This window comes from Candoia aspera, chromosome 1 (assembly GCF_035149785.1).
Source record: "Candoia aspera isolate rCanAsp1 chromosome 1, rCanAsp1.hap2, whole genome shotgun sequence".
In the NCBI taxonomy this organism is placed as follows: Eukaryota; Metazoa; Chordata; class Lepidosauria; order Squamata; family Boidae; genus Candoia; species Candoia aspera.
In genome coordinates this window covers 141,394,868-141,410,864 of record NC_086153.1, presented here as the reverse complement: position 1 = coordinate 141,410,864, position 15,997 = coordinate 141,394,868, and positions in this window count along the sequence as shown.

The following is a 15,997-nucleotide window of genomic DNA, read 5'->3' as shown; positions in this document are numbered from 1 at the left end:
CGGACTGGTTTAAGATTGGGAAAGGAGTACGGCAGGGCTGTATACTCTCACCCTACCTATTCAACTTGTATGCAGAACACATCATGCGACAAGCTGGGCTTGAGGAATCCAAGGCTGGAGTTAAAATCGCTGGAAGAAACATTAACAATCTCAGATATGCAGATGATACCACTTTGATGGCTGAAAGTGAAGAGGAACTGAGGAGCCTTATGATGAAGGTGAAAGAAGAAAGTGCAAAAGCTGGCTTGCAGCTAAACCTCAAAAAAACCAAGATTATGGCAACCAGCTTGATTGATAACTGGCAAATAGAGGGAGAAAATATAGAAGCAGTGAAAGACTTTGTATTCCTAGGTGCAAAGATTACTGCAGAGGCTGACTGCAGTCAGGAAATCAGAAGACGCTTAATCCTTGGGAGAAGAGCAATGACCAATCTCGATAAAATAGTCAAGAGCAGAGACATCACACTGACAACAAAGGTCCGCATAGTTAAAGCAATGGTATTCCCCATAGTGACATATGGCTGTGAGATCTGGACCATAAGGAAGGCTGAGAGAAGGAAGATCGATGCTTTGGAACTGTGGTGTTGGAGGAAAATTCTGAGAGTGCCTTGGACTGCAAGAAGATCAAACCAGTCCACCCTCCAGGAAATAAAGCCAGACTGCTCACTTGAGGGAATGATATTAAAGGCAAAACTGAAATACTTTGGCCACATAATGAGAAGACAGGACAGCCTGGAGAAGATGTTGATGCTAGGGAGAGTGGAAGGCAAAAGGAAGAGGGGCCGACCAAGGGCAAGGTGGATGGATGATATTCTAGAGGTGACGGACTTGTCCCTTGGGAAGCTGGGGGTGTTGACGACCGACAGGAAGCTCTGGCGTGGGCTGGTCCATGAAGTCACGAAGAGTCGGAAGCGACTAAACGAATGAACAACAACAACAGTTTTAATATAGTGATCTGTATTGTTTGTGTGCCAGTGAATGCCTTATTAAGCATGTCAAGACCCAGCAAACCTATTTAGCACTTGAGCCTATTTCCTGAATTTGAGGCTTCTTGCCAAGACCACAGCTGTTTGACATAATTCTTATCTAGAGAGGAATGTCAGAAATTTTGCTGCCTGAACCAGAGCCCTCCTTACCTCATAAATTCCCTACTAGGGCGAACAGCTTTAAAAGCCTCATGGCATCACTTAGAAATCTCTTCCTGCCTTCTACTTTGTTAACCCACTCCTGCTTCACTCTCCTCATCATCATAGCCAGCCCAGAGGCCCTATAGTAGAAAGCATAGCCCTTGATTTTCTCCCTGTGTGGCTGAAGAAGCATTTGCTACTTCATCTTATCCACCAACCACAAATGTCTTGACCAGGTCACCATATAAAATGCTGAGATGAGCCCCACAACCATTACAAAACAGTGTCCCAAAGGCCCAAACATGCCAGATAGGCTAGAAAGATAACCTGGTTGTTAGTTTAAAAAGCTGCCAGCCAAAAGTCTAGGAAACTCTTATCCAGGAAGCCAGTCCCAACCTGGCCATATTATTCAGCCAATAAGTCTAATTGCTCTGACTGACATGGCTGGTTGAGGAGCCTAGGGCATGGTCTGGGGATGTGATCTGGGATGAGTTTGGGATGGTGACTTCTGTGGAAGTGGACAGGGTTCTATGTGCTGTCAGTTTGGCTACCTGTTTACCGTGGTTGGGTCCATGCTGTGGTGTCAGCCTCTCTGAAGGAGAAAGTGGTACCTCCTGCCTTGAAAGAAGTGGTGGAGTGCTCCCTCCTCAAAAGGTTGGCCTTGGGCCCAACAGTTTTCAACAACTACTGGCCTTCCTTTTTCAAGGAAGTCAGCCTGAAGCTGATGAGAACCCTGCAGGAAATGGATTATCTAGCCCCATTTCAGTCTGGTTTCAGGCCAGGATTCAGTACTGAGACAGCTTTGGTTGCATTTGTTGAGGATCTCTGGCGGAGCTGGGATGGAGATAGTACATCCTTGATCTCTCATTAGCTTTAAGTACTGTTGACCAGTCTCCTTCTGAGCTGCTCCATGAGTTGGGAATTTGGGGCACTGTGTTATAGTGCTTCTCTTAATTTCTCTGGGGCCAGTTCTGTAAGGTTTGAGTCTGACTCTGAGGAGGGGGAAACCGAAACTTATGCTGAGCAAAACAAGGAAACTGAAACTCAGGGTGACTCAGCAGACCAGGAAAGTTCTGAGCAGCTGATTGGAGGAAAACAGGAGCCCAGTTTAAAACCAGCAATCAGCATGAGGGAAAGGCGAGCTGAAAAGCGCACCGAACAGAAAGAAGCCTGATTGGTTCCAGAAGGAGAACGGCACAAAAAGAACTGGATAAAAAGGAGCCAGTGTGTGGATTGGGTCACCAGAGACAAATGTTCCACTGAGCTAACAGCTTTTTTTGGAGACAAACCGGAATCGTCCTTGGAGCCTTGCCCTGTAGCCGCTACAGAACCAGAGCCTCCCCACCCTTCCAAATTCTGCCTTGCTGGCTCACATCGAAGCCCCGTCGTGTCCTGTTTTGCCATCTTGCCCAGAAGCCCAGCTGGGTCAAGTCTTGCTGCCTTGCCCAGAAGCCCAGCCAAGTTGAGTCTTGCCGCCTTGCCGCGGAGTCCAGTCAAGCCAAGTCTTGCCTCCTCATTGTGATCCTTAGCCAGGTTTTACCTTGCCATCTTGCCACCATCTCCAGTCGAGTCCTATCTAGTAGCCTTGCCACAACCATCAGCCAAGTCCTGCCCAGTCGCCTTGCCACAGTTCCCAGTTAATCCTGGCAACGTTGTTTTGCCAGCCTCCACCATTGCCCTCTTGGGTTTGAACTAACATTTAATAAAGGATATTGCCACTGTAAATAGTTTGCTTGTAAATAAATATATCTAATTGAATTCTACTGGTTGTCTGAGTCTAACCAGAACAGGTTCCAATCATCATTGGTTGGAGGGGAGATATCACTCTTTGGCCCCTCTATGGGATGCCTCAGAGTTCTACTTTCTCTCCCCTCCTTTTCAACATCTACATGAAATATCTGGGTGTGGTCATCTGCCAGTTTGGGGTCTGGTATCATCAGTATGCTGATGACACCCAATTATATATATTTTTTTTTACCCTGGTCAACCCAATGAACCTGTCAGAGTTCTGTCCTAGTGCCTGGAGGCTGTGCAGGTTTGAATGGGGAGGAACCATCTCTGACTCAATCCTACCAAGACCAAGTAACTGTGGATGCTTGGGCTACCCAATCTTTGACCTTGGATGGGGTTACACTTCTCCTTTCAAGAACAATACCCAAGTTGATGGTCTTTCTGGATTCATAGCTCCTGCACAAACAGCAGGTGGCAGCTGTAGCCAGGAAGTCCTTTGTACAAAATCTGGTGCACCAGTTGTGCCCTTTCTTAGATATGAGGGCCCTTTAGACATGCAGTCATGCCCTGGCATCTTGCTGCTTGACTATTGGGGCTGCCCTTGAAGCCCACCTGGAAGCTCCAACTGGTTCAGAATGCGGTAGCATGGGCAGTGATGGACATGCCTCAGTATGAGCATGTAACACCTCTGCTTCACGAGCAAGGTGCTGGCCATTTCCCTTCATGGCATAGGCCTAGTTACTTGAGGGTCTGCCTGTCTCCCATAGTATCTGCCTGACTCATTTGATCTTGCAATATTGGCATGCTCTGGGTTCCTTCAATTAAATAATGTCATCTTTCCAGTCCCTGGAGGTGCACCTTCTCTGTAGCACCTGTCCTCTGGAATGAGTTTCCCCCTGAGATCTGGATGGCCCTCAATGTGCTGTTGGTCAGAAGAGACATAAAGACCTGGCTCTTCATCCAGGCCTTTGGTGAGGGAGACGGCAATCCCTTGCTTTGTTTCCACCTGGTTTGCCATTCATGCCATCTTTTCTCTGTTTTCTTCCTTATCGTTGGTTTATTGTGATTTCCTTGTTTTGACTGTTGTGACCCATCTAGAGTCATTGCGAGTTGGGCAGCATACAAGTTTGACTCCAGATAACCTGCTCCATCACTGGAGTCCAAGTCAGTATGGATTTGACTTGGCTTCCAAAGGACAATGAAAGTTGCTTGCAGGAAGCCTCTGACTTCTCCCCAACATTCTAGGAGAGGTGAAACATTGCAAGTCTATTCTATGCAGTTGCAGTGGAGGCAGAGAAGTCAGCTCTCCTCATGGTGTTCATGGTCATGAATGAGGATTCTGGAGAGGCCTTAAAAAGTGTCCCACTCTGTGTTGACCTGATCCCTCCCAAGGGTTTCTGTACTTCTATATCAACCCTTTGCCTTTCCTCTCATTGCTCTCTGTTCCCTGCTAAACCAAGGTGACACTTCAGCTCTGCTAGAAGGAACAGGCTTCTTTCAGATCAGCTGGTCAATTGCATCAGGGACGCCTGAGGTGGGAAAGTTCCTAAGCATGTCCAAGAAACCAGCCAAATCCATGAGGACAAATGGACAATTTCAATTGGTTCTCCACCTCTGGAAATGTTTATAGCAGCCACCAGACAAAAACTGACCAGAAAGTGATCTTCCATGACTGTGGGCTCCTGAGAGCTGCTCCACTTTTAGATCACCAGCTCCAGCTGTAAAAAAAGCAAATCCAGTTTGTATCCCTATACAGTCCTAGACTTAGCAAACATTCAAAAATGACAGATTCATCAGATGGAGTTTCTGGTCAGAGGGATGGAATTCCTATAGACTATAGCCACATCACTTCCCTACTCTCCAGTCCTAGCCTGGCCCATCAGAAATTAACTCCCCGTACCTCTTTTGATCAATTCTCCATAACACATGCCATATCATCAACCTTCATCCAGAATTAAATCCTGGATAATAGATATTTTACCAGCAACTGACCTGGATTTAAAAAGGACCTTTAGGTTGGAAGGCTCACCTCTGCTGTAACTTTGACTTTGTTATTCAGATTGAAACCTGAAAGAAAAACAGGCCAGCCAACAGCCTTCCCTCCTTTCCCTGCAATAGCCAGGTTAAAGCCTTCTGATATGTCTCCCCACTAGTTCCCACATCAGTGCACATAAGGCCATAGTGCATTCCTAATTCTTCCCCATCTCCTTGACCCATCTCATGACACCAAGCCTCAATTAAGAAAAACATGAAACTGAAGCAATTCCTTCCCATTAGAGCTCCCAGATTGCTCATGCATAAAGATACTTGGTTGATCCATCCAAAGAAGTAGACCTCTGCTCTAGAAATCACCCCTGGAGCAGCAACCCCACCATCCCATGCAGCAGATGATAAAATCTCTGCAGAATAGCTTCAGCTGGGCAGAACCTCAGAAGGTCTGGTGAACATCTTCTCATGTTTCTGTTGGTGAATAGCTTAGAAAAGTATTCAGACTTCTCAACAACCCACGTAGCAGACTTGATTGAAAGATTTCAAATTCAAGCCATTCCTTCTCTACCCACACGGTATTTTATGGGAATAGGAAACCTGTGCATTCCTTACCCTATTGCCTGGTGTCCTGTGAGCTTCACCCCACACACATCACCTGTTGGAAGTCAGGTGGGTGAAACCTGCTGATTGCAACTAGACTGTCTCGGTGTTCATCTACCTTAAGTGTGGTTCACGGAGAAAGCCTACCAACTTGGCTGCTGTCAAAATTCCAACTTGACTCAGTTCAGTTTGGGATCCCTGAACTACCAACAAAAAGTCACAAAAAGTATAGTTAACTGGCCATGGAGCTCTAAGGACAAAGCGTTATTTCAGCAGTTTCTCTCTCCTTGCAAACACTGAAGGGAGGAGCAAAACTGTGGAGGAGTTTAAAGTTTCAGCATTTCTTCTACAGGAAATCAAGTGCCAAACTCACTTCCAAAACTAACCAAACTCTCCTTTCAATAGCATGTCTTAGCCCTAGGCAATGGAAATGATTTTATTCTTTTAAAAATATTTGTTTGCTTGTTTGTTTGTTTGTTTATTTATTTATTTTAAAGGTATTGAAATAAGGAAAACTGAAAGAAGACCTAGGAAGAAAGAACAAGATAAAACAAATTAAGAATTTATAAAATGTAAAAGGGTCATCAAAAATTTACAAATATTGAAAGAATATTATGAAGTTGATATCTCTGACTCTGGATGGGGTAACATTCTCCCATACAGATCTGGTGTGCAATTTGGGGGTCCTTTTGGACTCACGGTTCCTGCTAGAAGAGCAGGTGGCAGCCGTGGCCAGGGGGACCTCTGCACAAATCCATCTTGTGCATCTATTACACCCATTCCTGGATCAGGAGGCCTTGCTCACAGTCACCCATGCTTTAGTCACCTCCCATTTGGATTACTGCAATGTGCTGTACATGGGGCTGCCCTTGAAGAGCATCTGGAAGCTGCGACTGGTCCAGAATGTTGCAGCACATGCAGTTTTGGGTGGTTCACCCAAGTAACGCCACTGCTGCGTGAGCTGCACTGGCTCTCAGTTGCTTTCCAGGTGCAATTCAAGGTGCTGTTTTTCACCTTTAAAGCCCTACATGGCACAGGGCCAGGTTACTTGTGGGACCAGCTCTCCCTGAGGGTATCTGGCCATCCTACTAGGTTGGATAGGGTGGGTGCACTCCAGGTCTCCTCCCTTGAGTATTGCCACCTGATGGGACCACTGAGGCGTGTCTTCTCAGTGGCCACCCCAGCCCTCGGGAACAGCCTCCCACCTGAGATCTGAGGGACCCCCACCCTTTCAGCCTTCTGGAGGGTGTGAAGACCTGGCTCTCCCCCAAAGCATTGGGCTGGGATGGAGGGTTGAGCTGTAAGGATGTTTGGTCTGGTGCTGGGTGGGAAGGGTGTCTTTGTTTTTCATTGTGTTTTATGGATTGTTGTGAGCCACCTAGAATCATTGTGTGAGATAGGTGGCCATACAAGTCCTGGAAATGAATGAATGAATGAATGAATGAATGAATGAATGAATGAATGAATAAGAAATAGGAAGAAAGAACAAGAAAAAACAAATTAAGAGCTTACAAAATGTAAAGGAGTCATCAAGAAACTACAAAATATTAAAAGAAAAGAAAAAGATCCACTAGTCTTGTAAGTCTCACTAACAAAATATAATAATAACACAGTTTAATAAGGTAGAAACATAACCCAGGGTTTCCTAAATAAAAAAAAAAAGCATGAGAGAGATTTTAAAGAGTTTATATTCCTATGGAAATCAGAATACCAGGAGAACTGGCCAATATTGTCTTCTGGCCTGTTATGCTACGGCAACAGACTGTCCAAAGTTCTAATCTGCATATCAGTACAGGACTGGACGACTACTTAAGTCACTTTCTAACTTGTAACAATGCCCTGGAAATCTGCTTTGATTAAAGAGGCTTGAGAAATATCACTAGGTGGCAGCAAGAAACCACTTTAGATTTAACTGGAGTACAATCAGGCCAAAGCCATGAACATTTTCTGTCCTCTCTCTCTCTCTCTCTCTCTCTCTCTGTCTGTCTCTCTCTCTCTCTCTCAACTGAAGGCAAAAGAAATACAATAATAAGCAATGATAAAAAAAAAAGAACCCCCCAAAAGTACAAAGTACAAAAAAAGAAAATTAAAATAATTTTTTATATCTTGACCAGCTGGGATCAAACCGATCAGATTTCCCACCGCACCAGTTGTTTTTTTTTTTAATCATGTATATCTTTCATCCAAGATTTTAAGTCAGGTACACAAGAGTCTTTCCACTGGAGTGAAACCATCTTCTTCACTCCTGCCTAAATCCGAAGCTTCTCATACATCAACAGGTTCTACAGTTTAGGAACGTCATAGAATATCGCCTTTCACATCTTTGCCCCTTATTTCTGTTCTGAGCACCTTATTTTCAATGCTATGTATATCAGATGGTATCAACATAGAGCAGGCTCAAAATATTTTTATGCATTTTTCTGCCTTGAGTAGCTTGAGCTCAGTATTTTTTTTAATCTCATATCCCTGAATGAAGATGCAAGGGAGCGTATGGTTCTAATAAAGGGTTACACCTTCTTTGCAGCTGAAAATTATCTGAAATCAGAGATGCCTATCCTTTGGTCAGGCAGGAATGGGTTCAGACCAGAGAGGGTGCCTGAAAGAAGGAGACTTGGCATAGGCTATGTCCCCACTTGAACCTGATCGTGACCCAATCACGCTCTGATAATATTTATTTCCCTCTTCATCCTTTATGTTGGCTTTGCCTTGACCCCAGCCTATTAGTGACAGTTGCTGAAGTCAGCAAGAGTTGACAGACAAATTTCCAGAGAGTTATCTATTTGTTGTTCATTTGTTCAGTCGCTTCTGACTCTTTGCGACCTCATGGACCAGCCCACAGAACAGTTGAATTCCTTTTTGTTTGTTACATTCAGCTCAAGAAATAAAGTGTCTGTGGGTATTTGCATATGTAACACACACCCACTCTCAAATCCACATATGCATATACGTTCATGTTGTAGCGTGCCAGGCGCCAGTTGAGGGAGCAGTCAATCGTGCAGTTTTGACTCATTGGAAGCCTGCAGCATCTTCTACAGAACGTTCCATGCGTTTTCTCTGCATATTCATTATCCACAATAATGTAGGAAGGAAAGGATGTCTTCAGTAGACCTGATCTAAATAGTATTATTTCTTCTTTTTATTATTCTATAATTTCACAGATACATGAAACATGTAAAAATAGCCATGACGGGGCAATTCAGGCTTTCTTGTATTTAGGAAGACAAACTTTCCCCCCTGATAATTACAGTGAATTTACAAGCACTCATTTTAGTTGATAGTTACTCAAGTTAATATACTTTTCCCCCCTGGTCCTATCCCTCTCTGAAGGGGTCTTCTAGGTGGTATACTCTACATACATACTTATATACAGGCACATACTGTATATAAGTAAGCCTTGAAGAGTGGTGGAGGAGAATTAGTTTCAAATGGGGTTGGCAATCCTAGATGAACCATGTGAGGAAGCTGGGCATTGCATGCAATTTTTCTCCCTGTTGATATTTTTATTCTGCCTATTCTTAATTTTAGGGGAGGTTATCTTACATTTAGGATCATTTTCCTTTTGAGTAAATATGGTGTTTACTAAAAAAAAAATGTAACTTATAAAGAATAAACGAGTTCCAAAATTGGGACTGGGAAGCCTGCATTGAATTCTCCATGAAATTGGTTTTGCATCAATTTATTTATTTATTTTTATTTATTGTTCAAATTTCTATCACTGCCCATCTCCCCCCAAAAGGGGGACTCTGGGCGGTTTACAATAAAACGTTTAGGAAATGTTTTATGGCTTGTAGACATACTTAAAACCATCCCTGTAGTAAAATATGAAAAACCTCTTTAAGGAGGCATTATTTATTGGCAGTGTTATGGGGGTGGGGGTACAACTGAATGTTTTTTTCTAGCCCTAGGCCAAAGAACAGGATTCTCAGTGAAATGGTTCTGATAAGAAGTAGTTTAATCGCGTTCGTCCTAAATAAATGAATAACACTATAAATTATACTTATGTAATTTGTTAACTATTAACTTTATAACATTGTTTATGTTTTATAATTATAAATTATCAATATTATAAAATTACTAATTAGTTAATTAATGCCATAAATTAATATGTGCATTAGTTTTATTAAATGCTTGGTGCATGTTAATATATAGACTTGGGGAACCCAGGTTCTTCCAGAATGTGTGTGTGTGTGCGCGCGCGCACATGTGCACACAAATGCACTCACGTTCTGTTAGATTTATGTTTGTTTGTTTGTTTGTTTATTTCTTGAATTCTGTCGCTGTCCACCTCCCCGAAAAGAGGGACTCTGGGCGGTTATGCCCTGCCTTTTCTCCAGGAGTTTACCAAGAGTCTCCCTTCAGTGTATCCCCTCCTTATGGGATTCCAGTCTCCATCCAACCCACTCAACCACGTCAGTGGCCAGACCTGATGGGGCAATAGCTCCCATCATCTGGAGGGCGCCCGTTCCCGCCTTCTGATACTATTTTCAACTGCTCTTGGCATTTTAAAAAAGCATCTCTTTCCTCCCAGAATAATACTTCGGCTGCTTCTACATCCCACCCCAGCAGGTGCTATACTTTAAAAATACATCGGAAAACATGACATCAGCATGTCTGCCTCACCAACAAACTATTTTTATTTACTGATTTACTGATTTGTTTACTTATTTTATGTCTACATCTTGCACATTTGAAATCTTCTGTCAGGCGTTGTGCTAGAAAAAGCCAGTTTCCTTCAGGCAAGTTCAACTTTGGGTGGACTTAATGGTCTTGAACAATTGGATAAACTTCTTCTGCCAACTCTTTTGTGTCCAGCTTGAGAAATGGAAAACCATTCTTTTTGCTGGAAATTGCTTTTGCTCTTATTTAATTTCCGCCTTTCATGAAGTTCAAGCCTAGACTTGGAAATTGTATTATCCACTGTGCATCAATAAGGGAATGTAATTCAGTGATATCTTCATTTTCCCCTTTCTCACACACACACACATACACACAATAACTTTGGGGGGGTGGGGGGGGAAACAGCCCTGAAAAGAAAAGTTAAATCAAATTTGCATGATTGTTTATGTTGTTTGGAAAGATAAGATAAATCTCAGCAGATTAACATGTATGCGAATGAAGATTCAGTTATTGATAGCCCTGTGTGTATTTAGGAAAGGAAAGGATCTTAAAGGTTCTTTTAGTGTTTCCTTGGCTTTTGCTGGATTCCTTTGTAAAAAGAGAGAGAACGAAAAGAAGAACTTGGTCATTCTCCCAAACCAGCCTAGTTACAAGGAGTCATTTAAATTACTGAGTCCGGTACCCCGCTCAGCACCAGAATCCAAATGAACACAGCCAGTGAAGGGGATGCCAACCTCTCTCTGGGTCACTGAACTATTATTTTAAGGATATTTTTGCCTGCATTCTACTAGAATCTGCCTCCCTATAACTTAAGACTTAAGGCAGATGCTGCACGAGCTCTGTCTACAGCTCTTATTCCACCCTCATTTATTTTTCTTCTCAGGTATAAATATACTTAATAATGCTGCTGGGCTGAAATTTGCCATTCAGTTCCTCAATCTCCACCCTGATGAAACTGTTTTCTCTTTTTCTATCTTGTTTTCTTGGTGCTTGAAAATTTGACTTGGATTTCTCTTGGGATTAATGCTCAACTTATTTTATTGTTGTAGACAGTAGACACCATTACAGCTGGCATGGCTCTTTTCTGTGGCCAGGTAATCCACTGCTCTAAAGTCTTCTGCCTGCCCACATTTCCCAAGCTAAAAACCCAATGGGATTTTGATCTTTGGGGATTTCATGGGAATATAGGAAGGTAGGGGAATTGCAGACTGTTGGAGACATAATGGTATAGTGAAAGACAGAGCATTAGCACACACCCTTTCTTCACCTTGTAGCTAAATCAGTGCAAAATCACTGCACTCCACTCTGTGAGAATATCGCTAAAATTATCTTCTCCCTTGAGAGTATTTTGAACACAAAGTCTCTTTTATTAAACAGAATTGGAAGAAAATGCAGAAAGTCTTTGCGTAGCATTAAAATATGCTCAGTCCTTTCAATCTTTGCTTATAGGATTTAGTATCCAGTTTCCTGATCATTCTCAATGCTCTTCTCTACATTTGTTTCAGTTAGGCAGAATCCTTATCCTTAACGTAGTGTGCAGCCCAAACTGGAGACAGCACTCAAGATATCTCTTGGCAGGCTTTTTTGGCCGATCACTCCTGTCTGAGTTGAAAACTAAACAGGGTCAGACCTGACAAATAGTACTTGGATGGGAGACCATCAGGGAATCCCCAGACTGTAAATTAGACTGCAAAGTTTAAAAAACAAAACAAAACAAAGAAGGCAATGGCAAATTGCTTTCATATTGTGCCAATAAAACTGTATGGTTGTGTCAATATAGTCAGCCAAAGTTGAGCTTGACTGAAGAGTGTCTTTACCGTTTTTAAAAGAATAGGAAATAAAATTACTGGTAGGGTACCAAAGAAGATGGGCAAGGAGATTAGAGTAGTTGATAGCAGCTCTGCTCAAGTCCCGATCAAGAGTCCTGATTGCAGATTGTTTCAATATTTGTGCTTAACCATGGCACTGGATACATGCATGCATGCAACTAGATTTAAGTGGAGTAAGTTCTCCCAAATATGTTTTTAAATAAAAACTATATACTTAATATTGATGAAGTTGGCTCATTACATCTAAAAGTATAATGTTTTTCATTTTTTAAACTTTATTTTTATTAAAGCTCTTTAATACAATAAAAGTATAAAGAATCAAAGGAAAGATAAGAAAAAGGAAAGGAAAAAAGAAAGAAAAGAAAAAAGAAAATATAGAATTATGACTTCTGCCCTTTTTTCTGTTGAGTAGTTACCATCTTACCCTTTCCCCTCCCTCTTTTGTTCTTACTTGTAATTCCCTTCCCTTTCCCTTTTAACCCTTTTTAGTTCCCAAATCCATAAACCATCAATTCAGTCTTTTCTTCTTTCAACACAAAGTCCATATAGGGTTTCCAGTCTTTCAAAAAGGTCTTTATCATTTTTTCCCTGACCAAACTGGTCAGCTTTGCCATTTCCGCAAGTTCTGTCAATTTTATAATCCAGTTTTCCACTGTGGGTGCACCCTTTATGTTTTGCAGATAAATGACAGAATGAGCAATCATCTAGGGATCAAATCTGTACAGAAATGTCAATGTCAAAGGATCCAAAATTATTAGACTTGACATTTATGTTATATGTCTTTTTTGTTTTTCACTGTCAAATCAGGAAAGATTTAAGTTAATCCTCAAGTAAGACAGGGAGATCTTTAATTCTCAATAAGGCATGTTTTGTTCCAACTTCACTCTGTGTTCAGTAAATGATTACAGCCTTAAAGAAGGCATGTTTATAGGCAGCTTGCCCCACTGTTAGCTGATAATGTGTGCTGGATGTGGAGAAGATGCTTTTGGTTAGCATTAGACTAAACCCATGCTCCACTGGGAATCTCTTACAACATGTCTCAACCAATCTTTGAAGTCTATAAGACCCAAGGAGAATCACTGTCCTTTCCATTCACTAAATGGCACTCGCCCACAGCTCAGATCACCAGTCAAGGAAATCAGAGCTATTCAGCTCTCCAAGGTGCCTCTCCTTATTCCTCTTTTTTTCTTCATCAATCGCCACTCTTCTTACACAAGTCTCAGTCTTCCACATGAAAATTGCACAAGAGTATAGCTGTCCTCTAAACTGAGATGATTTAGAGTTGCACAAACACACAGCTGTGCTCTGTGTGGCAGAAGTTTCTTCCCCCTCCCTTTCAAAAACTTTATTCAAAAGAATTGTACATGAAATGTCTTGTTTGTTTTTATATCACAATTCACTCATTTTTAATTCATGCACTTGACAAACTGGTCAATAGAGACGTTATAACTGGAAATCAAAAGCATTTTTCTATGCAATCACACAGTCTGCTCCCTGAGTCCCATTTTAAGGTTCTTTCTTTTGCTGACAAAAACGTGTTTGTGGAAAGATTTCTTTTTCTCTATAGCATTAAAAGTTTCATAATTCTGCTTGTTCTCATTTTGGTAAGTCTTCCTTTGTTCCCAGGCATGTGTGATGCCCCAGCCTTCATCTCAGACCTAAAATCTATTCCAACCATCTCTGAAGGGCAGAAAAAGTGCAGGGATGAGGAAGAATTGAGAGGTAGTATGTTGCTGAAAAGAAGGGGGAGGGGACTTACTCTAGGTATTATTCCTCTGTTATCATACTGTGGAGGCCCTTCATAAGGTCAAAGTAAGGACCTTTGAGAGTGGGTTGAAATACTGTTATCTATATATATTTAATTATTTATTTACTATTTAAATTTATAGCACTGTCCATCTCTGGGGGACTCTGCAAATATTCAGGTACATAGTAGATATGGTCTCATGGAGAAGTGATTTTGCTGAAAGTCTGAGGTATGAAGTTGTCCCATTTTTAAAAAAACAGTGTTTTATATTGCTTATTCTTTAGACTGATTTTCTGGAGAGAAGAACAAGTAATTGATTGCCAATTTCAACTTACTTCCCTACAGCAACAGTGGAGATGGGTGATGCTAAGTGTGTGGGATTTTCCCATATCTACTGTGTATCTATCAGAGCAAGCCAGAATCAGGGATATCCACAGGAAGGGGGTTAAAAAAGTCAAGATTGTGGCAAAAACCATGTGATCAAAGCTCCACCCACAACAAATGCATTGTGATGTATGTAAAAAAGGGAGAGATTTGATCACGTGGTTGTTGTCACCATCTTGATTTTTTGACCCTCCCTGTTGACTCTCCCAGCCAGAAGGATTGGCCTGAGCATACTATGGTGAACCAAATGTTCTCCACTGATCTAACTCTGCTTAGATATGTAGATTTGTCCTGGCTTGTGGAAAGAAGAAAGACATATGATGGAGTGGAATTATGTTTTGAATGCCACAAAGTTCCTTCACATGAAGCTCTATTAGAGAAAAGAAGCATCTAAGCCACTGCCTGAAGACTACTGGTGATACATGTACTGTAGATCAGAGAGGTTTTACTTACGTAGTAAAGGAGACAAATCACTTTGCAGATGGCTGGTGACAGCTCAATGGGCGAGATCACTCTAGGTAGTTTTAGGGAAGATGAGCCCACACACTTAGCATCACCCATCTCCACTGTTGCTGTAGGGAAGTAAGTTGAAATTGGCAATTAATTACTTGTTCTTCTCTCAGGAAAATCAGTCTAAAGAATAAGCAATATAAAACCCTCAGTTTTTAAAAAATGGGGCAACTTCATACCTCAGACTTTCAGCAAAATCACTTCTCCATGAGACCGTATCTACTGTGTACCTGAATATTTGCTGATCTCAACATTCCATGATAAGTGTTTGTTTTTTAATTTAAATATAGCCTTTAATTATATCTCTCAGCTAAAGTATGGAGGTATAAACATCATCTGAGAGCTGATATGACAGAGGGGATGGAGAGCTGAAGAAACAGAGATTGAAGGCCTGCTTTGCAATAAATCTCACTAGTTATTCCTATGCCAGAGAACACCAGAAAGATGTTGATTGACCCACGTGGTTTAATTTAACATGAAACAAACCCAGATACACACAAGGTTAAACTAACTCCTTTCAGTCAGCCATGTTGTGGGAATGCCTAAATCTAGACAATTTACCTATTTTGCCTACTGAATCTTTCAAGAAACATCTGGAGAGAAAGAGTAGCTGAAAAAGTGCCCCTCTCCTTTTCAAAACTCACTGCCAACTCAATGCACAGAACATGCTTCACAAACCCCGGGTGGCTGCAGCACCCAAGCCATGCCTACTGCTGCCTCTCTGGCCAAGGAGGAGGGAGCTAGTGATATCATGAAGATTCTCCTCATGAAAAAGCTCATGGACATGAAACCTTTCTTGGAGAAGGTGAGTGGGATCTCTCTTCCTCAAATGATGACATTTGACCCATTTGGCATGATTACGAGCTACCGAAATCCCTGTTAAAACAGATTTAACTGGGTCTGCATCTGACTGAGTTAAGTGTGTTGTGGAAACAGGGCCCCTGTGGATAGATTTCTTAGTCTATCCAGCATGGGAACACTGTTGTGAAGATAACAAAGGAATGGTACCTTTGCCTGGTATTCTTGCCTTTCTGACAGAAGAGTGATGTATGTAGGATTGCTAATCTGCTGGTTCAAAATGCTGTATAGCCCATAAAGTATTTAGGGCACGGGAGTAAGCACTTCTCTAGTGCTATGCCTCTTCACTTCTAGTTAGACAAATCCACCCTTCCAGGATGTTTTGCAGGTCTTGGAGAAACCATTGAAGTACTCAGGAAAAGGAAAACACATCAAAATACAGCCTTAGCATAAAGTAAGTATGTTTAGAGTAAAAGAGCTGGCTGACACTTTATAGCAACAAGAATACAGTTAAGAGCAAAGACATCACACTAACAACAAAGGTCTGCATAGTTAAAGCAATGGTGTTCCCCGTAGTAACATATGGCTGCGAGAGCTGGACCATAAGGAAGGCTGAGAGAAGGAAGATAGATGCTTTGGAACTGTGGTGTTGGAGGAAAATTCTGA